We start from the raw sequence: 22,872 nt of genomic DNA, 5'->3' as shown, positions 1-22,872 counted from the left end.
GCATAACTTTGGACCACGTCAACCGATTTCGATAATCCTTTTTCTATCGAAAAGTTAGTGCCTTATAGGTGGTCCCATACTAATTTGGTTTAGATCCTAAATTTTTATATGAGAATTGAAGTCGGTTGTGTTTTTTGCTTAAAAATTACTTGTTACACAACAATTCTGCATACTTAGCTCAAACATTTTTTTTTTAATGAAACACTTAGAGCAAGGTTACGATATGTCAGCATGTAAATCTCGTGAGTTTTCATGCCAAAACAAAGCGCAATTGTCATTTAATACAAATTAGCTGAAAAATGGTAGACGAAATCACAAATTCAATTTTGCACACTTTTATTATACTAAAATTAAAGCCATATAAATACGTAATTTAATCGTTTTATCTTCTATGTTCATTCGAGTGCATATTACTCCCCTTTTGAGAGAAAATGCCATTAGCATAGATTATCGTGATAATGAAGCATAACAGATGTTTATCTATAGCAGTACAGCTTCAGCCAAAATAAGACAGCCTCGCTACAGCTACAGCACTAATTACCATAATAGAAAATGTTTTGGTGATTGCTGCGCTAGATTTCTTGTTTATATTTTTTTCGGCTGCTTAATCAATGCTATCCATATTTTAGCGCTCAGGCTAAGTTGAGGCAGCTTTGAGTCTGATAGTTTAACGAGTTAAAAGCAGCCGCCAATGGCTTTCTTTGCTTTCTTCCAGAGAAATTTATGAGTAAATAAATAGTTATGAAGAGAATGGCGCGATATTTAATTATAAAGCATGCGCTCTGAATGGCGCTTAAGCCATCTTTTATATCTTATATCTGCTGGGCATAGCTAAGGTTTGCAGATGTTATAATTTTATTAAAGTGGCCTTAATGAATGCAATTTTTATTGATTTGCTTGTTAACCTTTTAATTAACTACCTCCTATAAAAAATAACAGATAAACATTTAACCTAAAAAGAGTATTTTTCTTCTGTTAACTTGGCTATACATAAGTGTGTGGTCTCCATATGTGTGACTCAAATATTTGCCCATCTCTAAGTGGAGTTGTAGGAGATCAGTAAATTCGGTAAAATTTATTTACGCAACTGAAGCATTGCGTAGGCTGTTAAAGTTACCGTTATTTTTATGTTTATTTATTCAATTTTTTTTTGTGTTACCTCTTCATACATATTTACATCTGCTATGTACATCAATACATATGTACAATGTACATTGTACATGCAACTTTCTTTTTCTTTATAATTTGACCTTTTTTGTGAGAGATCTATTCATATACCTATACATACTTATGTACATACATATATCAATAATTTATTATGCAAAATATTTTGACCACATATACATACATACACAATATGACCGAATTTGGTAAACAAAACGGTTGTTTCTTGGCATTTTGTTATTTTTCTTCATTAAATAAAATGTATAACATTAAGTTTGTCTGATTATTGACCTGCTAATTCGTTTCTTTGTATTTCTTTTCAGATACGAGCATACATATATATCGTTCATGATATATGCATAAATTACGTGATAGTATAACTACGCCCACTATAGTCATAATAATAAAATGGGTTCATAAAATTGGTTTGGCTTTAGATCACGAACATAACTTTAGTTTTTATTCTTCTCGGGTTGGTCAATATTTACGCTAGTTCTGACCAAAATGTATGCCTTGTTAAGGAATTGCTGCTAAAAGTGATATCAATAATTTAAAAGTTATGTTCCTTACGAAATGTGGTGCTGTTTCCTTGGTTATGAAGTACTTATTACAATACTGCGAAGGTTTCAAGGAGTGCTACGCCCCTTTCTTACTTCCTCACTCAGTAGCCGATGCCATGAAGTCACCCGCAATAATCATTGGATGCCTGCCCATCGCCGTGCTCAAGATACCATCCAGAAGGTCCTGAAACTGAGCTCACAACCAACTTGGGAGGGTATAACATGTACATACGTTAATGCTTCTAATTAACCACACAAAGCCGATATTTACATCCGAGGAGAACACTTTTTCGAAGGGTGTGCTTTATATGGTTCAGAGATGATAGCCACGTCCGCGTCCATTTCTACTACGGTATGTTTCAAAACCTCGTATTCATCTTCGCAGTGATTTAAATTACTTTGAATTACTCTCATTTTGTGACTGCTGCTAATACTCGTCTGCTTACATAATAAACATGTTGCTTCCTTCAAGCAGTTCTTCGCCTTGAGATTTTCTCTTCCGCAGCTTCTGCATGTCGAACAACCATCGCTGTTCTTGCAGTTGTTTGCTAAATGCCCGCAGTCCAAGCACCGAAAGCATATCTTAGGCTTAAGTAGCTTCCGCAGTCGACGCACAACCCAGGCGATTTTAATTTTACCCTTAGCCAGGAGGGAATTGGCCGCGGTAACCGGTAGGCTGACTATAGTTCGGATCAGCCTTAATTTTTTTTAAGAATTTCGGAATATTACCCCGACTCTTAATTTGTGATCACAAATTCATCTGGTCTAGCATTTCACTGTAGGATCTTTTCGCTCCGTTATGGGTTCGCACTCCGTCTTTCGCTATGAGTTCAGGTGGATCTGGTGCTGAATAATGTATCTCATGCAATGATTGTGCTAATGGACATAAACTGTATTTTGAATGCACATTAGACCTGGTCGTGAAAATAGCTATGAAATTAATTACCCCCCTTTACCTGTGTGGTAGCTTACATGGGAAGGATTTAGGGGTCATAAAAATGTTTGCCCTTGGCCAGTTTTTATTTATGTCTCGTTGAAAAGGCAGCAAAGGCCGAACATTAAGGTTGTCTTGCACCGAAAACGATTGCATTTTTAAAAGTTAACAGAATGTGAATCTTTATTCAAATGTTTGGTGGAAAATGCCTATAAGGAGGCGCTTGGTTGGGGCAGATTTCCCATAGTTCCTCCACCGTGGGTCCGCGCCTGCAAGCTTAACTATACTATATACAGATTTATGATTTGTTTTATGAAGTGAAAATGAAATATGGATTTTTTTCCTTTTTTTGACTTAATGATATCGGGAATCTCTGAACATACGATGGCACAATTAATATTTGCACTTTGCTTCGGGCGAGAGGACCAACTTGCTACTGGTCTCTGAAAGCCGATTACAGAAAAAACATTCAGGCAACCGTTGAATCACTCAGGTCAAGTAGCGGTGTTTCCACAATGGAGAGAAACGGAATAGGCCTGAAATGAGGTTTTGGTGTAGTTTATAAATGCCTTGTGTCACCCTCTATACAAATAAACACATAAATTCCTTAAGTTGGCAATTTTTCTAATTCTACGTACGTACTTACAAATATATATATATATAAGTAAATGTTATTCGCCAACGCCCAAAAACAGATGTTGCTTATGAAAGAGCTTCGAAATTAATCCTTGATTAAAATTTACTTACAGCCGGTTTCACTAGCAATTTGAGTTGAAAATGATTTTTTTATTTTCAGTCAAATTCCATATAACATTCAAAAAATTTTAAATCCTTTTCCTTTTTTTTATTTTTGTTATTGATGTTGAATATAATCATTTTTCACTTAAATTGCTTTCATGAATTTGACTGTTAGTGTATTTTATGTTTTCTTGTTGAAATTTTAAAAATAGATACTCAGAAAATACCTTTAGTTTGCTTATGAACATATGTATACATACATATGTGCATATGTGCAGCGAAAAAAATTAAATTTTGCAAATAAAAGCCCATGGGTCAATCTTTTCCTGAATTCGCTGCAGTTATTTTTTTTTTTTACATGCTGACAAGCACTTCGTCAGCTCCTTTTCAAACGCCGCAACATAAATATGTATACAATTTACATAATTAAAAAACAGAAGCAACAACAAAATCGCGATACAAAATTTACTGCAAAAAATCGCAGTAATCAATAAAATGATAATTTAGGTGCGGCAGCCACTGCATACAAAGCTATCTCCAAAGTTACACATCATCTTTGCTGATGAAGAAATTCGAAACAGCATAAATATTAGAAAACCAACAACAATGGTGGCAGCACAACAGCCGGCCTCAGCACCCACAGACAGCAGTCGTTGTTGGGCAGCATTTGAGTGGCATGCAAATATTTATTATTACACACAAGTGCATGTTTGTATGTATGCGCAACGTTGAGTACAAATGGAGTTTATTACTGTTAAATGATGCCTGCGAATGTGCGGCAAAAGGTAATCGAAAATAAATTAAAAACCTCGAGAAAAAAGTGAAAAAAACCCAACATAATTTTGCTCAAAAGTTTTGATGGGTCATAAATAAATAAATGAATCACAACAAAAACAAAACACAAGGCATGCAAAGAAGAGTGAAAGTTTGTAGTCGTTGAAAAATAAAAACAAAAAAAAAAAACAAAATGCTTGCGGGAAGTGAAAAGGTGCCGCACTTAGCCACAAAATTCCAACGCAGCCGCCGCACTGCATACCGGAATTTTCGAATTTTTTCATTCTATAGTTCAACGTATATTTACCATTTTATTTTTCTGCCTGCCCATGAAGCGTCACGCTGCAGCGTGCCAGTACTGTCAGTGTAAGGTTGGTTCACGCCAATGCTCGGGCGTTCATTGACACATTTACATTCGATTATGAATTGATTTTTATGTTTCAGTGCGCTCGCGCGACATCAACGGTTTCACTGATCTGGACTCGACAGCAATGGCTAACAGGTGAAATTATTATATTTTGTTTTTTTTTTTTTGTTTCTTGTTGGGCATGGATTTGTCATCGTACTTCTGGTATGAATTTGATTTTTCACTTTCATGCCTGCGTGTGTGGCGATATTTTTTCCTAAAGTGAGAATAAATGTTTTTTTAATGAGAAAAAGTAGTGCAAAGTTAATGAAATCCTTTTCACGTATTCTATTTCACCACCGTTCTTGCGTTTAGGATACATTCGTCTGAGATTTTTTTAAGTGAAGAAAGTTTAAAGTATTTGTTTTGGATAATCAAAATATGGCAACCTTTTCCTGAATCAGCCTTGGGCTTTTGTAAGGCTAATTATAAACAAGGCGTAGGTAGTCTTATTTTTTTGGAAGTGGGGATATTACACGCGCTAGGGCCGCTCATACTCTATGGTGTCCACGCATGGTGAAATGCCTTTGATAAGGCCAGCGTAGTTAGGTACTTAATTTCGGACTACCCTTCATTTCGAGAGCTAGGCGATATCTAAGTCCCTTTGGTCTTTGATGGTAAGTTCGGAAATTTCTGCCGAGTGCTTAACTTTCCTCCAGACCGCACCGAAATGCTTCGCTATCAAGCTCATATGCATTCCAGGCCATAGCGATATTGCCGAAGACTGTAGAGCCCGTTGGGCCATGGGCAGATCGGAGTAAGTCTAAGGAGCTCTTAAAGCTAAACAAGATGCTTCTCTCGATATTGATGGCAGTCCTAACTGGCCAATTTCCGAGCGAAATTTATGGTTTAAAGCTCGATATCATATCAAGTTCGTTATGTAAGAGCTGCAATGAATTCGATGAGGGGAGTCATTTCAATACCAGCTGCTTATCTATCCAGCTTACACGAGCTTGGGTTTTAAAGACTGTTTGGGCTCAATTCTATTCACTCCACAAACAGCTAAGCGTCGTCGGTAAATTCTCCTGCCTTCTCGCCGTTTCCCATTTTACTCCGCTTCCAATATTTAAATGGTTTCAAAAGAACTGTACTAACAACTAACTCAAGTGTGTCTAATTGCATTTTGTACATATGTATCTATATATAAAGAAATGTGCTACATACATACACACACACACAGTTGTGATCGGTCGAGCTTTACCGAATGTGCAGAAACTTTAAGAACCACGCAGAGAAAACGGTTCTTTAATGCAACTCTTGACGGCTTGCTACCCAGAAATTTCTTTATTATGAAGCATTGAGTTACAGTTAGTTGAAGAAATGAGCTACTATGTAACAACATTTCAATTACAGGTTCGCTACTTAAGTCTTTCGCTTTTGGGCAAATATGGCAACTTATTTGCTTATTAGCTCGAAGAAAGTTCATTGCTTTCTTCTCCAGTATTTCTGTGGGTGTTAATTTATTTCCAATTCAATTCTTTTCGCCATCAACAACAATGAACGCTGTCGTCTAAAATACATAATTTCGAACACACTATCGTTTAAATAAAAGATTTACGAGCGCAAAAATTTACTATTTAGCATAATATTTTTTTGTTTCGTACACTCGCTTGCCTTGCGGTACATAAAACAGCAAAATATGCAAAGAATTGGCAGGTGCCGTTGTTGCCGTTCATGCCATTTTAGAGCTGTTTAAATTGAGCATTGCCGCCAAATCAGTTACTTACCTACTCTGCGAAACACAAACACAGACACATAAATTACGTTCACCAAACAGCCATCTAGTTATGTATATATGTATATACGTGCTAAGCATTAAATTTGAAAATAAATAGAGCGTTGAACTTTGATTTTCAGTGAATTCTTTTTATTTTCACATTCTGCTATAAAATTTCAAATAAGCTAACGAAAAAAAAAATCAAATCCCCAACAGAAAAGTCTATTCAAAAGTCAAACGACTATTCAGTCAAATCGCAGCTGTATAGAAGAATTTACGGTTGAACAATTTCCAAGCTAAACTTGCAGCGATGGCGCCAACCACCCTGCGCTGCCAATTCGAACGCTGGCTGCTTAAATAAGTGATTCTCGCGCAAGTGAAAGCCCGTTAGAGTTGAGTAAACAGGTTGCCCAAATGTTTAGCGGTGCTAGATACATGCATACATACATGTGTGAAGTGTTGTCAACATTCCATTTTAATACCAAATATGCAAGCGTGCAAAAATATGCTAAAAATGCAGAGAATAAAAGCAAAATGGAAAAGCAAAATTAAGGTTTGGCATTGGCTTTGCATGTCATCCAACCATGCAGTGATCGTCTTGTCGCCTTGTGGTTATTGTCATTAGCACCGGCAGTGACTATGTAGTGTGTGAGTATTAAATCACACAAAAACTGGAGTAGCGAGAAGCAAAATCTAGCTAAATGACTAACATTAGCATTGACAATATGTACTTTGGTATGCTGCGCTTAATGTTTGTTATTATCAGCAGTTTTAACTTCGCGCGAGCCTCTTGTTTTGACTTTAAGTGAGTATTTTAAGTAGTGCCGCTTCTCAATAAATTTTAAAAATAAAAAATATTTTAGCGAAACGAAAACAAAACAACTTGCAGAAGAATTCATTCAAGATAGGTGCGGAAATGATGAGGCGCCCAGCAGAATAGCATGACTAACGTATTTTAATATGCAAAGCGAGATATAAAACTCATTCTACATTATAAATATAGAACGCAGTTTTTTATTTAAGCCTTATATTAAAATAGCGGTATCAATTAATATAAAACTGTTACTTGAAATTTTTCTGCATGGGAATCTTACCACTTTTAGTTTAGAATTTTCATTACAAAATTTCTTTCTAAAATAGTACAGCGTGGCTCTGTCGTTGGGCATGGAAATATCCGTAAGGCTTGGACAGCGCTCAGGGTGACATACATATATAGCAAAGGTCAACAGAAGCTCCTAACGATTTTTGTCCAATCAATAATTCTTTGTTTACAATAAAAAAACTTTTGATACGCTAACTCATCCACATATTAATAATAGTATGGGTCGACTCAGATCCCTCTGAACATGATCTTAAGGTAGAGAAAGGATTCTCACAAAATCGCTTTGCAGTGTATGCCTTTCTCAGCATCCCGGGGCGTTTTACCAAAGTCTCCTCAGTGCAATCGTCAGATCCCTAGACTAGCTTGTGATCGAAAACAATCTATTTGAGCTAATACACCGCCTTCTTTGTGACAGAACTGTGGCGCCTGAATGGGACAGTTTCACAGGAGCACACCACAGGATACTCGACTCTTTCTATAGCAAAATATTGGTCCCTCTGATAGTGTGAGTTACGTTGCCTAGACTGTAGATAGTCGACTTCGACTCCGGCTCTTGATGATATTCTTAGCTCGGGACTCAGGAATTGAACACTGAAGTATTTGGGGATGCGCCATCTTTGTCTCCAATTAACTCCGACTCCAACTAGCTCAGTCCTTACTAATATTTCAGGAATTTACTTTGCGAATGATTTGGCCACAGAGGCTACGATTTACTAGGGCTCAGCGAGAAAATATAGCGCAATAGTTCCTTTGGCTATATGGCGACCATTTTTGGGCCTCGTTAGATACGAGCAAAGCTGAGTTTGCGGATAGTCTCTATATGCACCAAATCTATATATGTACTATGTATTTTCATTCAGCAAGGTCGATACAAACAAACTTAAAAATTATCAGTGGAATTGAATATCCAAATACCTAAGACAAATCCCCTCATTTCCTTCTAAAATTATTTTCATCAAAATTTCCAGTAAAAGTATGCAAAGTGCTAGTTTTCCTCTTCCATTTCTTTCATACTTTCCGCAACCGATTTATGTGACTTGGCACACGCCAATCACAGTTGCAGTTATGATGGCTGTCTACCGTTCAGTTGTCACTTTTACAGCCAGCGAACAACTCAAAAGTATATATGACACACTTATGATGCTCATTTTAGCGGCGCAAATTTTCCATAACTAACCATCAACAGCTGAAAAAAAGCAAAAAAGCGCTTACGCGAAGAACAACCAACAGAAAATTATGCTGCTGCAATTCCCTTTTTGTAGTTGTTTCCAATTGCGATCGCGGTAGACGTTGCCGTTGCAACTTTAGACGACCTGTTAACAACTTGCGTACAAAAGCAACAACACCAAAAGCCAGACACACTGGAATCCGCCGCCTAAGCGCTGAAAGCTGACTGATGCCGGCAGCGTTGTACACGCCGCGCTAACTGTTCACTTAAAACAAGAAATGAAGTCTATAATAACGGTGTACAGCGTAAATGGACTCCGGCAAGAGCATCAGCAATGAAAGTGGTCAAACGGCTAACAAAGAAACGCTCAAAATAAATATACATACACACTCACAAACGGCTGCTTCGCTTACGATGTTCGCGAATTGTGTTTATCTCGCTACAGACCTCTTCCAGACAGGCCAAAATAAAGTTGTTCACAGGATGTTGGACTCGTTGCTGTGAAAAGTGAATGTTTTTAGTCAGGAAAAAAAAAAGAATAAAATGGAACAACACGAAAGTGCGCAGAGTTTATGTAAGTCAGGGAAAAAGTTTATGAAAAAAGTAAGTATTGGTAATGCAGCGGACGACAGCTTTTAGCTTCTAAAGTTTAAGCTTTTTAGATAGGCGCAACCGCAATGCCTAGTAACTGGTATGGTTGATATTTGACTGAACACTTTCTTTATAAATTTTGTATATTATTCTAATCAGTTCCTTATATATGTAAAATGGTCTACAAATGCGAAAGTGAGTAGTAAATTATGCGCTGTAAAGAATCTTTTAAGATTTGCTCTTATAAAATTCTATATTGCTTTACATACGTATCTATGTATGTAAAGGTGGCTTAGAAAATATTTGAAGAATTTTTGGGCTTGGCTCCAAACGAGAGCTTATTAACTACTTGGATAGGTGGATGTGACCTTGAAGAACGTTACCAGCCGTCAAAATTCTGAAACCGCATTAGGCATTCAGTTTCGATTTACATAATGGTATAATTAAATTACATAAAAACAATTAATTACTTTTTCTTCTACAAGAACACTCTTGCTGTCACCCACTGGCAAATCATTCACTAGCTCACAGCGACAGCGCACCTAAACGCCTACGCATGCGCCCCAACGGATTCCATCAGGCAGCCATACCACTTTGTTTAAGTGAAATATGTACCCAAATGTAAGCATTAAAGAATGCCTGAATACTCTCTGCTTTGCCGATGTTTTTACTTATTTATGTATGTTCGCTCCAAACAAGCCACACATCCAAGTCTAGCAAACAAAATTATGGGGTTTGTCTAACAACCTGTCCTGCTGTGTGCGCTGCCTTGAACCGTTCGACTAGTTATTTATGTATATTGTTTATTATTCTTATTTGTTGCTTATTTTACTAAAATATAGTTGGCAACAATTGCTTTGCTACTTTTCGTTCAAAGTGTGAATATAAATTGTAAATAGTTGTTGGCATCTGTGACAAGTCGATTCTCGTTTCTAGTCGTTATTCACTGAGCTGTTATTCTTTTATCGGCTATGCTTGTTTAGTTTTTTGTTTATACGGTCTGCGGGACTGGTTAGAATCAATGGTGCTTCTTTTACGAGCACTCAAGTGACACTTAACGCAACGTGATGCCACTGTCGAAGCGTGAAAAATGCCGATGGCGGGCGCTTGCTTGTTAAGGGCATTTGCTTTGGTGTAGCTTGGACTGTTGTTTGGATGTTGCTTTTGCGGGTGTGCTGTGCAACCAAAGAGAATGGCATTACACCCGCAGTTTAGTTGATATTTTTTTGTTTGATTGTGGATTAAAATTTTAATAGTTGTTCGTAGACTTGACTCTACTGAAAATATTTGGGATACATCTTCTTTCCATAAAAAATCGAATGCAACGTTTATTTTTCTTTTTTTTTGTAGAAATAAAAGCATTACAATAAATCGTTTAATACCTGCTCCTATTAACATAAATTTGTAATTCAATTTTGAGCAATTTTTAATGCTCTTTATAAGAAAACTTCCGAAATCTCTTACCTGTTAGTTATCGTTAACTGAAAATTTGTATATTTTGCCTTTCAATTTATCAGCCGCCAAACTTGACTGCCCTACCAAGCACCTTTGTTTTTTATTTTTTTATTTTTTTGTTGTTTATGGCCTTATTGAACAATTTTATTGAGCTTCAGGTTTTTTCCAATGAATGAATTGAGTACAAATTTGAAGAAACTAAAATGGTGACAAATGTCTCCAGGTCAATATTTCATCTTCTGCAGGGGTGAGTTATATTTTTCGCTCAATGATTAAGTCAATAATAAAATTTATTTGAAGACGATATTGGATAACTGCCACATTCTATTTAGAATTCTTTGGACAGATGATAAAAAAAAAAAACATTTTTTTATATAGATAAAAACCTGAACAAGGTGGCCTCACATGACACAGAAACCGAGCGAACATGTCGTTGGATGTTTTTTTTGGGGGACCAAGCGAAAGACTGCTTCATATTGCATAAATCTAACATTCTACAAGTTATAGAAGAGATATTTCATAATATGTGTCACAAGTGGTCGAAAATATTAAAAGAGGCAGCCATTTCAATGATGCAGTTTTTCAAGCACAACACCGAGATTAAAAATCGTATTATGAAAAATGCCTCTTTATATTTTCAAAAACACAAAATAGATTAATCTTATATATTCCCTAAAAATAGAACACATATAGTACACATTAAAAAATTAACTTTTTTCGTATTTGTGGAACAGTTTTTTTTCTGAACATTCTTCTGTTTGTAACATCAGTTTTGAGTGATGTTTTGCGTTCTGAGCGCTAATAGGCAAAGAGAATAGGTTTAAAAAAGCATTTTCTTTTTCCAAGCCAATGTCCGAAACCTATTTGAAATGAAAGTGGTATCCCCAATGAATAGACATCTCCAGCACCGACTTGAAGAACCGGGCACCGTACGCTCCTCAAAAAAATTCCATTGACATTTGCGGGAGAGCTCAAATTGAAAAACTATATAGATAAAATAAATAATAACTAAAAATTGACCACACTCAATAGCTCCGGTATCTACCACCAGGCCTATGCAGATGATGTGGCCAGTTATGTCATGGGCCCAACTCTCAAAGCTCTAGCTAGAAAGAGAAGATTAGAATATTTCGTTCCCTTTACCTCTGAAAAAGCTCTTATTCAGAGCTTTTCCTAAGAAAGTACTTGATCCATTATAGTATTTACACTTCCTTGATTTTGTACTGAAAATATGTGCTACAATCTTAAGTTTCTTGAAGCAAGGTTCTGGCTTAGCCCGAGCACAGATAAAGGAGGCAATTTTCTTTTTTCATTTGGGAAATTTCAAGCTGAAATATTTACAGTGGTTTAAGTGCATGAAAACAGACGAAGAGGTATAGTTCACATCTATTTGGTGGTAGCCGTATAGCATTTAAGCCGTTGGCCAGACCTCTAATAATTTTCAAAGAGCTTCGGCAGTGCTAGTTTCGGTTAAATTGTGTTGTAATCTTAGTTTCAGATACCGTAAGATTAGCTATTATTCAGACAGATCAGATCAGGATTGCTTGACATCAAGTGGCTACATACAGGCAAAATAAATGATTTTCTCAATCTCAAAAGGTCTGGATAGGTAACTGGTCTTATTAAATAAATTGGTGGACCGTAAGCCACCTGTTGGACTGTAGCTTACTGTGGTTGGCATACACGCAACAAATGAGTATTTGCTTCGTTCAGTTGTTAAACATTTAGAAACGATATTAATTACAGCTGGCGTAAGTAGGCCTAAAACCAATGCCTGTTGCGCAAACGAAATACATAAATCATACTTTTATTGCAAATAAATATTATGATATATTGGCCAACTTGTTGACAACTTTGCAAGCTTCGAGAATTTTCGCAAAAAAACGGCCTCAAATGTGGGCAGCAGCAATGCAGTTTATTTGCATTTAGGCTACGCTACAATTAAATTTCAAACAACAACAACTGCCTTAAGCTGCAATTGAATAACTTACCTACCTTTGGTTAAGGTCTATTGGCATGCGACGACCGGTACATGAAAGCCATGAGAGTGTCGCCAGTGCAATTGCAAGCACCCCGAGCTTTCTAGAGAGAATGCAGCATATTGAGAGCGTATGCGAGCTTAAGCCGGTACTGGTGATTTACTTGACGCTTCTGCAACGGCACAGGTGATTTCGGTGCGCCTTCACAGTTGCCTCGCTGGCTGCACATTTCACACACACACACACACACACACACACACACACACACACAAGTGCACACATAAGCAAGCGAGCAAAATATGCTTTTAAGCGAACAGGTTGCCGCTAAACGAGCTTTGCTGTCAACAGCAGCACCAGCAACACCAGCAACAACAGCAGCATGTTTCAACAACAAAAGCATTCCATAGCACATTTTTGTAGAAAAAGCAAAAGCAGCAAAAATCATGCGCTTACGAATAGTTTCGCGCATGAATAACCCGTTCGCTTGGCATTCAGTCAGTCAGCGACGAAACCTTCAAGTGTTAGCAACACAGCGACACAACAGCGCGCAACAAGCTTCAATTTACCATTCATCATCCAGTGCAATTTCTCGAACCATTTGTTGTCCTTTTGTTGAACGGCGCACGCGTTAAGACAGACAACGGTAATGTTTGTGAAGTTACGCTAGTGCCTCTATTAGACTCTAGATACTCTAGCATGGCTCTCATTTTCATATGCGTTTATTTGTGATGCGCGTTCATTGATTGATTTTTCACGCTGGGTTATCTCGTGCTGTCCATGCTACTGACGCATGCGCATCTGCATTGAAAGTAGCCAAAGTGAAATGCGTGATTTTCTCTTACTTATTGCATTCGATCGAATTGAATTCTATTTGGTTGTGATCATAAACGAAGAAATGTAGAAAAAGAAAAAGTGCGACCGTCAGTGACAAAGTGCGCGGAATCACAGAAAACCACAAGCGGCTTTTCGACGAGAAACAAAAATTGTATTTTTTCCAAAAGGGGAAAGCGATACTGTCGCATTAGCGTCTGTGTTTTGTGAAATAATTCTTTTATGTGTTATCTTTTTCGTGTTGCATTTGTGAAGGAAAAAAATATATGCTGAACAAAATTTTGTATGACATAAAAAATTATTAATTCTAACTTTGATGAAAGACAAGGTGAACACATTAAAGTATTGTTATTGTTGTTGTAAGTTAACAACGATGTACTCTTTAATGCCTAAATATGCGGGTCACAGAAAGAGACAAGTATTTAAATTTAGATATTATCTCTGGAAGAATTTACAAAAAAAATTGTTATTTAATATTGAACACTTATTTACATACATATTCGTATTGAAAATCAAGAGTTTCCAAAAACCATATAAATAAAAATAAAATAAAAATAAAATATAAATAAAAATAAAATATAATATTGAATCTTCCCGCGAAAACCCCGAATTTTCTGGACAAACTTGAAGGGCCTTACATTTTACTATCAATGCCTCATTATTAAGCAAATTTTTTCCGTTTTTTTGCTTTAAAAAAACCTAAAAATTAATCATAACTACTTCTTGGACAATTACAAAAGAAAATCTTCTATTATTGTTGCAGTTGGAGATAAATCACTGCGACCTTACGATCTATTGGGCACCTTCTTGGATATTAAGTCTGCCTATTAACCCAGTAGCTGAGATAAGCTTTAGTATCAAGCCTAATCTTCTTGATTACACTACGCCCTCAGTTATTTAATGTATATTTTACGTTTGTGCATCAGTTTAGGACACCTTTCCAAGATGAGCTCTGCAGTTTCGATATAATTCTTGCAAAATCTACATTGCTGCTGCAAGTAAATTCCCAGTTGAGTAGTCGGTATGCAATGTCCTCTCAGGATACCTGTAACAATTTTTAATTTATTCTTGAATAAGTTCATGCATTCCTCAAAGCTTTTTCGGTTATGTTTATGTTTCTAAAATTGCTTTGGACTTCTTTGAGCCTCTTCTTCCAGTCGGACCAGGTCAAAGAGTGCAGTTTTTCCAAAGACACAGAAGGGCACTGGGCCGGTGTAGGGGTTGATTCTCCTTTCTTCGCAAGTTTATCAGCAATTTGGTTTCCTTCAATACCAGAATGTCCCGGAATACATAGAACCCAAACTCGATTGGTCGGAGCCAAAATATTCAGCTCATCAAGGCACTCCACCGCCAGGTTAGATGTTATCTGATGTAATCGTACATTCAAGTTTGCACATCTTTCTATAGCGCATATTTCAGCTTGTAAAATTAACATATTTTCCGCCATATCTTCCAAGTATCTCAAATTCTATTAAACTACATCTATCCCAAAACCCTCTTCAGTCAATGAGCCATCAGTGCACCGGTTTATCATGTTTTTATGGGTATGTCCTCCTCTTTGCGGAGTTTAAATTAGAGAAAATTATATTCTATCTATAATGCATAGATGGTCATTTTTTAAGCCTTCAGCCTCCGAATATCTCACTTTTAACCAGTTATTGTTTTACTGATAGTAAATCTTCGGAAAAATCGACGTGTTACAGAATAAAAAAATTTCGTGGAAATCAATGGAGGTTCTCTTTTCATAACAAAGATTTTGTTAAATTGAAAAAATTTAGTTTTGAAATTTTTCTCCGGTTAACTGGCCTTTCTAAGCATTGCTAGAAACCTAAAAATGTTACAGATTTTTAGAAATAAAGTTAAAATTACCTAAAAAAGTCAGCACTTTTATGCCTAAAAATTTAAGAGCACCGTTTCAAATTCAAGTTAACGGTACTCATTAAATTAATTGTTGGCCTCAAGAGACCTTTTTCTGATATCTGTAAGCAATAGGCCTTCCGTGCTCGACGCAGTAACAATTTAGTTCCAAATCCGTTTCTTTACAAAAAAAACTTATTTTCTCTTCACTGCTATTTGACTGGAAGGTCTTCCAATATAGCTTCCAAGACTAAGGTATATTACCTAAAAATGCCTGCCGAGAAGTTCTAATTAATAAGAGCTCCTCATTTGGCCGACTGGTTTTATGACAAAAGTAACATAGTTGCATAGGTTTGCCTGTAAGAACTTACCATTACAATTTAATTATTGTTTCATCTTGGCTGCTCGAGTGTCCAAAGGTTAATCTCATTAGTCAAATATTTCCGGAAGAAAAAAAGCGATAACGACAAGTTCACCTCACGATTTTTAACATAATTAATAATTAATAATTTTAAAATATATTTTATTCGCAGATAGGGAGATAATTATTTACTTATAAAATCAGTAGCATTAATAAAATCCAGAAACAAGTCACGATGCGAGACCTAAAATTCCGAAGCTAAAGCGAAAATATAATTACTTAGTCTAGCCCCAAAAAGGTAAACTTGGTCATACTGGTCATAATAGGTAATGAGAGAATCTAATAGTACCCTTGAAAAAGCAATACAACAAAGTTTAAATTTTATTTTGATTTCAATATCTTCCAATATCTTTTGATTTATAGTTAAAAGTTTCTGAAAAAAGTTATACTTGTTGCCATCAGTGAAGGCAAATGTTTTTATGGCTTTTATCTATTCTCGTCTACATTTGCTCAGTTTTGATAGGCATTTGGTGAGAGAGGTTCGTTTCTTAAGTCTTTTGTATTGGCAACGAATTGAGGGCAAAGTAATTAATGAGCCATATTGAATTATTAATAATTAAATCATTATAAACTAAATAAGTATTTACAGCATAAGTACTAAATGCCGTTTTTCATAGCTTTTATTGCCATTGTCCAGGAGAAGATTTCGAACCAAAACTCAAAAAGGTAAAAACATTACCACAATTAAAGATATTTAGTTGCTACAGACATTTCAATTCATATGCAAATAACATCAAAGAGTAGCACCTTTTTCACTACTCATTTCGAAAAGGGAATGATTCAGAAAGAAGAAAACGGGAGTATTTTTAAATCTGCTGCAAAATCTCCAGTTTACTGCACCCAAAAGAGCTTATCAACTATGCATAGCATTTGTGGTGGCTTATGACGTTTACGATGCACGATCTGCCACAGCTGCATACGATCAATGTGCCAAAATGGCAGCTGCATATACGCTTCGAAGATTTCTGCCATTTTTCTTCAATAGAATGTTAATTGCAACTGCATTCTAGCCGAATTGGCACAATTGCAGGCAGACAAAAATTGTGTGTCACATCAAACCCAATGCGAACGAAAAGTCTAGAATGGTTAAATATTAATTGCAAATTTTTGATGCTGTAGGCTGATGAATGTGTGGCACCACAGCCAAAAAAAAAAAAAAATTATGAAAAAAACACAGCCGAACTCATTGCATACCACAGAGACAACGTACTGCAGTGTGTAGGTATGTGTGTTTTAATTCGCCACGAATTACTGACAAAGCCACTTGCAAGTTGATGGTATTCAAGGCAGCAAGAGCAACGATTTCGGGCCAACCCAAAATTCTTGTAGATAATTTGCTGCTCGTAGTGAGATACACATGGCACTGGGTGTATATGTGTGTATATATGTGTATGTGTGGCTTGTGTCATGTAATATAAAACAGTGTGGCTGAAAAACAATATAAATCACAGCAATAACATAATTGGTGCCACACAAAACTCACTTAAAGACAACGAATCGTGAGAATTAGATATTTAATGCTGATTATTTCCGATGTCGAATTGTTTCCAAACTAATTTTTGTATAATTTATTCTACTTTATTTTTTATTGTAAGTAAAGTTAGTGCTTTTAAATTGGCAGCAACGACGTGCTATTTAGTAGCAAAAAAAATCTCTGCGATTTGCGATTAAAAACGGGTGAGGCCACTTCTCTGGGCAAACACACAGCTTGCAAATTTCTACAATAATGACCAGAACGTTCTTTTAGCTAAACAAAAATTTTGCAAATTTCAAAAGCCCGCGCCACCACACCACGCAAATTGTTTTGGCAACAATAGCAAAAGCACTAACAACAACAACAAACATACACGGGTGTTATAATTGAAAGATTGAGTTTTCGGGGGCGTTAATTGCTACATCAAATTAAATTTTGCTGAACGAATGAATTGCCGGTAAGGTTTACATTTTCATTTTTTGTTGTTGTTAATTTTAATAGCTGCGATAATTGCTTTTTTTTGGACTACAAAGTCGCCAACAGGTGAACGGGGTTAGAAAAAACGAAAGCGTTTATTTTTTTGCTTCAACTCACTGCGCCCTTCTCCTCTCAAACCCCCCCCCTTGCCCACTTCAATATGCAGACAATTATTACTTTTGTGTTTTCTTGGCTTTTCTCTTCTTACACCTTTCGTTTTTTCGCCTCACTTTTGCTTTCGTTTACTTGTAGTAAAACATGTAAATCTACAATAACAAAAACCTCAACCACCGTAGCAGCAACAACAACAAACAGTAAAGCAATTCCGACAACAAGTTCACTTCGCGTCCGCCTCTGCCAGCTCATAGCCAGCTACATATTAATTTACGATAAAAGCGATAAACGTACAAGTTAGCCACGCCACTTCTCGCGCTCACTTCGTGCGGTTCCTTTTTGGTGTTGGTGTATTTGCTCGCTTTTTCTGCTTCACTTTCTGATTGGTAATTATGCGCCTTGTTGGTTTTGTTTATATGTGCAATGTAGTTTTCGTATGTTTTTCTTATTCCTGCGCGATTGAATGTGTTGAAGTGTGCGAATGCGCATGCGCGCCGGTGCGATGCAATGCCCGTTTGGCAAATACAACGCAAGCAAAAAATGAAAACTGTGTTGGTGTGAAAATGTGCAAAAAAAAAAATACTCTAGTGACCAGTTGTTTACAGGCATCGATAGAGCGCCGATAAGCTTAAAAAAAGTGTTTAGAATATTGCAGTGAAAGGAGAATTGCTTTAAGAAACTGTTGACCTCAGATCAGCTGGTTTTATCATTGCAAATGCAAGAGTTCGGCATTTTGGCGTTAATGAGGAAAAAATAATTTCAAACTAAGGAAAAAGAATTATTTTTTCTCAGATAGCTTCAAAACTAGTAGCGTTCCACATTCCAGCTCGACTAAAGCCGCCGAATATTTTGCTTCTTCCGATCAGTGCGTTTCCTACTTCAGAACTACCTTTTCCGATGAGAAACTACGCCCTTTAGGTACTTGAATCTCAGCTTTACTAATTTCTGTTTTACGAACCTCAAAAACAATCAAAATTGTAAATCGCTTTGCCTTTCAAATATTTCTCTATCCAGTTCTACCCTTTAACAATTTTTCCCGAATTGGTAAGCCATATAACTGAATTAATTAAAATGCCAATCGCTTTATAAGCGCTCACTCAACTCCTACAAGTACTTTCAATATTTATTCGGAATACGTGCAAAAAATTTTAACATATCGCCAAAAGTACATTTTCGCGTGTAACAATCTGCAGGTGAGCCAATTTTGGCAAACACCAGTAATGTTGGTTCACCAAAAAAAAAAAAAATAATTATTTTAAATATTCATTTGTACTTATTAGAAACAGAAAGTTAAGAAAGAGCGTCTCGCTACAGGGCAAGAATACCGAATATCAATGTTGAGCTAAATAAAGGAAATGCTTCAAAAATCACGTAAACTTACTGCGATGGAAGAGACAATGTTTATTGCAAATTTTAAAAACATCCGAAATCACTTTGGAATTTCTTAAATAAATTTTAATAAAAAAGCATAGATCAAAAGAAAAGTTTGTTGCTAATCTGAGAATTTAAGGTGTTTTTAGGTTTGGTTTATGTTTCAAACGCTGCAGCCAAGGATAATATTGATTATAACTTTTACTAAAAAAAGTTGTTTTTTGTTAATTTTTTAATGAATTTTATTTATTGCGCAAAAACCATCGTTTTTTCAAGTTTTGTTTTTTTCGCTCTGAAAATAAAAGTTATTTTTTGAGTTTTACATTTTATTTAGGAAATAAAACGACGACCAAATCCAATATAAATACGAAGACTAATACAAAGACAAGAAGAATACGAATATTACGACGAAGAAGTATGATGCGACTATGAAGACAAAGGCGATTACGAACATGAAAACGAGAATTAAATAGACGAAAAAATAAATATGAAGACGAAGAGCCCAAAGGTAGACCGTGACGAATATGAAGGCGAAAAAGTGATGATTAGGAAGCTCATTGCCTTCGATTTCACAATGGCCTGGTACCCAGCGTTACTGTGTTTTTGGCTGCCAAAATTTTAAGCGTGTCAAAATAGCGTCTAACCAGCTTGGATTTCATAGTCCTCTTTGAAAGGGCCTGAATGGCTGCTTGGCTATCTGAAAAGATAACTATAAAGACGCGTTTTAAATCCTTTCAAGGTTTAATTTTGTGCAGTTTAAAATTGCGACTATTTAAGCCTGAAATACAGTGGGCCATTGGCCGATGGGAATTACAGGTTTGGTGCTAGGTCAAAAAATACCTGTACCAGCTTTGTACTCCATCCTTGAACAGTTTGTGTACCAGCTACTTGAGTGTAAACGTTTTTTCGCCACCACTCTAAGCTAACCAGAGTACGTATCTGGCATTAAGTCCAGTGAGCCCATTTTCGCATTCTTCTCGATCGGGGTTTATCTCTTGGAACTTTCTGCCAACGCAGACCCCTTTAGTCATGGAATCAGAGATCCCGCATATTTACAACCCTAATATTTTTCCAAGAATACCTACATGAAGCTTCTTTGTGAAGTCCGATTTTCCGAAAGCGTTTGAATGAGTTATACTAGGCTCCGTGATGAAAAGTATTTTCGCTATGGCTTGGGTACAAAAGCTCCCCTTCTTGACTAGGTTAAGGGTGACTACTTTCAATCCCACCTAGGGATTTTTATCGGCTTAATAAGTCTAAATCCCCAGTCTAATGAAGTCTGTTAAAATATTCGTACCGCCATCTCCACAGGCTGAGCGGATGAATCCGGAAAATGTGTGAAGTGTGCGACCTCAGCATTTTTATGGTAATATTTGGAAGGCTGATGTTCCCCTGCTCATTTATATCTCGACACACATATCTATGTTGATCACTAGACTCACCAAGGTGATTTTCTTTGCTAATGTCAGCCAATTCGAATTTTCACTTATGCAAGAAAACAGAAATCGATTATAAACTCAATTTAAATTACCAGCAGGCAATTTTCGAACATTTTTTTAATTTTTTTTTTTACTCAGGTTACGAAATATTCGATTGCACATTTCTGGTCAACTGCAACTACGGCAATTTTACTATTTTAGGAAAAAATGCAATTAAAAACCTCTTTGCTGGCAGCTAATTTGTTTTCGATTTATGTGCAGCAATTTTTACTGGATAAGCGGAAAATTACTCCCATAGCGGCTTTTTGCCGTGAGCTCCGCTAATGGATAGGCGTACTTTGAGCTGCGCAGCCGCACGTTTCCCAATTTTTAGTACAACAACAGATACATAGTTAATCTTAGCTAAGCCAAGATAGTGGACAACTCTGGCGTTGGAATGAGGCAAGCATAGTGTTGTTGGTTGCTGACTGCTGCCTGCTGCCTGCTGCCTGCTGCCTGCCAATGTCCACGCTTACGCCTGTTTGGACGGCAGTTGTTATTAAATAACATTTTCGGTACAATTTTAAGTTGTAAAACATATTTTACTATTTTTTATGAATATTTTAAACAACTTCCCAATGCGACAATTTCCTGAAGCGAAGAAAGAGAAGTAAGTACCAAAATCATTAACCTTTTAGGTAAGTCAACCGCTAACGAGCGTCGTTATTTCCACCTGCTGTACGACAAACTTTGTTGTGCCACAACAACAAAAGCCGATACGGGCTGTCAGTGCAGCGAAAATGCGCCACGCATTGCAGGAAGCAAATTCATTGCTGTTTCCATTTGTTGGTAGATAGTTGTTTGCTTTGCGGCGCGTTGCTACAATTTGCTGTATTTAAGTTGTTTTCCTGCTTTCTGTGTCTGCACTTGATTTTATTTTTTTTTTTTCACTACGCCACTTTTGTATTGGCATTTTGCACGGCTATCAGCTCAACACTGGTAAATCAGCTTAAAATATGTTGCCGACTGAATGTTTATTTGTGTGTATGTACATATGTTTGTATTGGAGCGCTAAAGAGTACCACGCTGACGCCTCTACATCGTTTAGCTGACGCGCCGGCTGTGATTAATTGGTCAATGATCTGTTGTTGTCATTGTTTTTGGGTTTTGTTTTTGTTTGCTTTTCCCTTTTTCTGTTTGCCTGCTTCGCTATACTTATCCATTTTTGGTAAAAAAAATTGCTTTCTAAATATGCAACATGCAATTTCTTTTCACAATAATATTATTTGCCATTTTCACTCTTCCGCGTTTTTTGCATGGAAAACAAGAAAATTAATTTTGTCGCTAAGTTGCCACGCAACAAATGAAGCGGCTGGTGAGTGTAGCCTTAGTTGTGCGAAAAAAATTTACGAAAATACCATATCAATTATCAAGCAAATATTAGTGCCTATGTAATTTTTAAAACTAAATTTGAAGTCTTAACGGCTTACCATTCATATTTTCCTATATCGTGGCTTGTCTTTTTAGTTGAGCATTTTTCGGAGTATTATTATTTTTTTCTTAATAGATAATCAACGTCCCACTAAGCACACTGGTTTTGCTAGAAACTGCTTGCCGGTTATCATCCCAACGTTGCAATTTTGTGTTCATTTTTCTGCCTTAGTTCGTTGACCAAAGCTAATTAATGCAAACTAATATTTCTTTGCTTGCATAATTTATGAAATCTTTTTGCATTTTTTATTTTCGTGTTTTTTTTTGCTTAAACACATTTGGCCACAGTCACAGTTAAACCATGCAGTTTAGCGCCCTTGAATGTTTTTTTATTGCATGGAAAACTTTCTCTGTCAAGTCAAGTAAACGTTTACCATAATTTAAAATTGTAGATGGAAGCATTCACCTGCAAGTAAAGTGTTAACCACTTCTGCAGTAGTCATTCGGCTGGTAATATAGTCGACCTGCATGTAATCCTCTCAGACGATTCCCGCGTCCTTAACTTAGGAAGAATCTTTGCGCATTCATTATTCATGCCAAAGTGTTCGGGTAATTTGACACAGCATATATTGTTTGCAGCCGCTGTGGTGTAGCGGTCGGCAGTGCGCGCCTGGGTTCAAGGCTGGTTCAACCCAACATCAAAAAATAAAAATAAAAAGTTTTTTTCAAATAGTGATCGCCCCTGGTCAGGCAATGGCAAACCTTCGAGTGTATTTCTGCCATGAAAACAGCTTCTTATAAAAACATAATCGCCATTCGGAGCCGGCGTAAAACTGTAGGTCCCTCCCCTTTGTGTGACAACAGAAAAGGCGCACGCCACAAATCGGAGG

General features: G+C 36.6%; 1 protein-coding gene across 2 annotated transcripts in view; it reads left to right on the top strand.

Annotated features, from left to right (window-relative positions):
* Positions 1-13,073: 13,073 nt before the first annotated feature.
* Positions 13,074-22,872, top strand: part of LOC108372207 (uncharacterized) — a 42,675-nt gene continuing 32,876 nt past the window's right edge. The window contains exon 1 of one of the 2 annotated variants that reach the window (XM_017627850.1): positions 13,074-13,231. The gene's annotated coding sequence lies outside the window, so the exon portion shown is untranslated. Of the gene's footprint in view, positions 13,232-17,899; positions 18,149-22,872 lie in introns of those variants that run through there. The other variant, XM_017627859.1, reaches the window with a different exon arrangement.

Source organism: Rhagoletis zephyria, unplaced genomic scaffold, assembly GCF_001687245.7.
Source record: "Rhagoletis zephyria isolate East Lansing unplaced genomic scaffold, Rhagoletis_zephyria_1.1 Rzeph_scaffold_00073, whole genome shotgun sequence".
In the NCBI taxonomy this organism is placed as follows: Eukaryota; Metazoa; Arthropoda; class Insecta; order Diptera; family Tephritidae; genus Rhagoletis; species Rhagoletis zephyria.
Note: the sequence above shows the minus strand (reverse complement) of the source record. Positions and strands in the feature narration are given on the sequence as shown.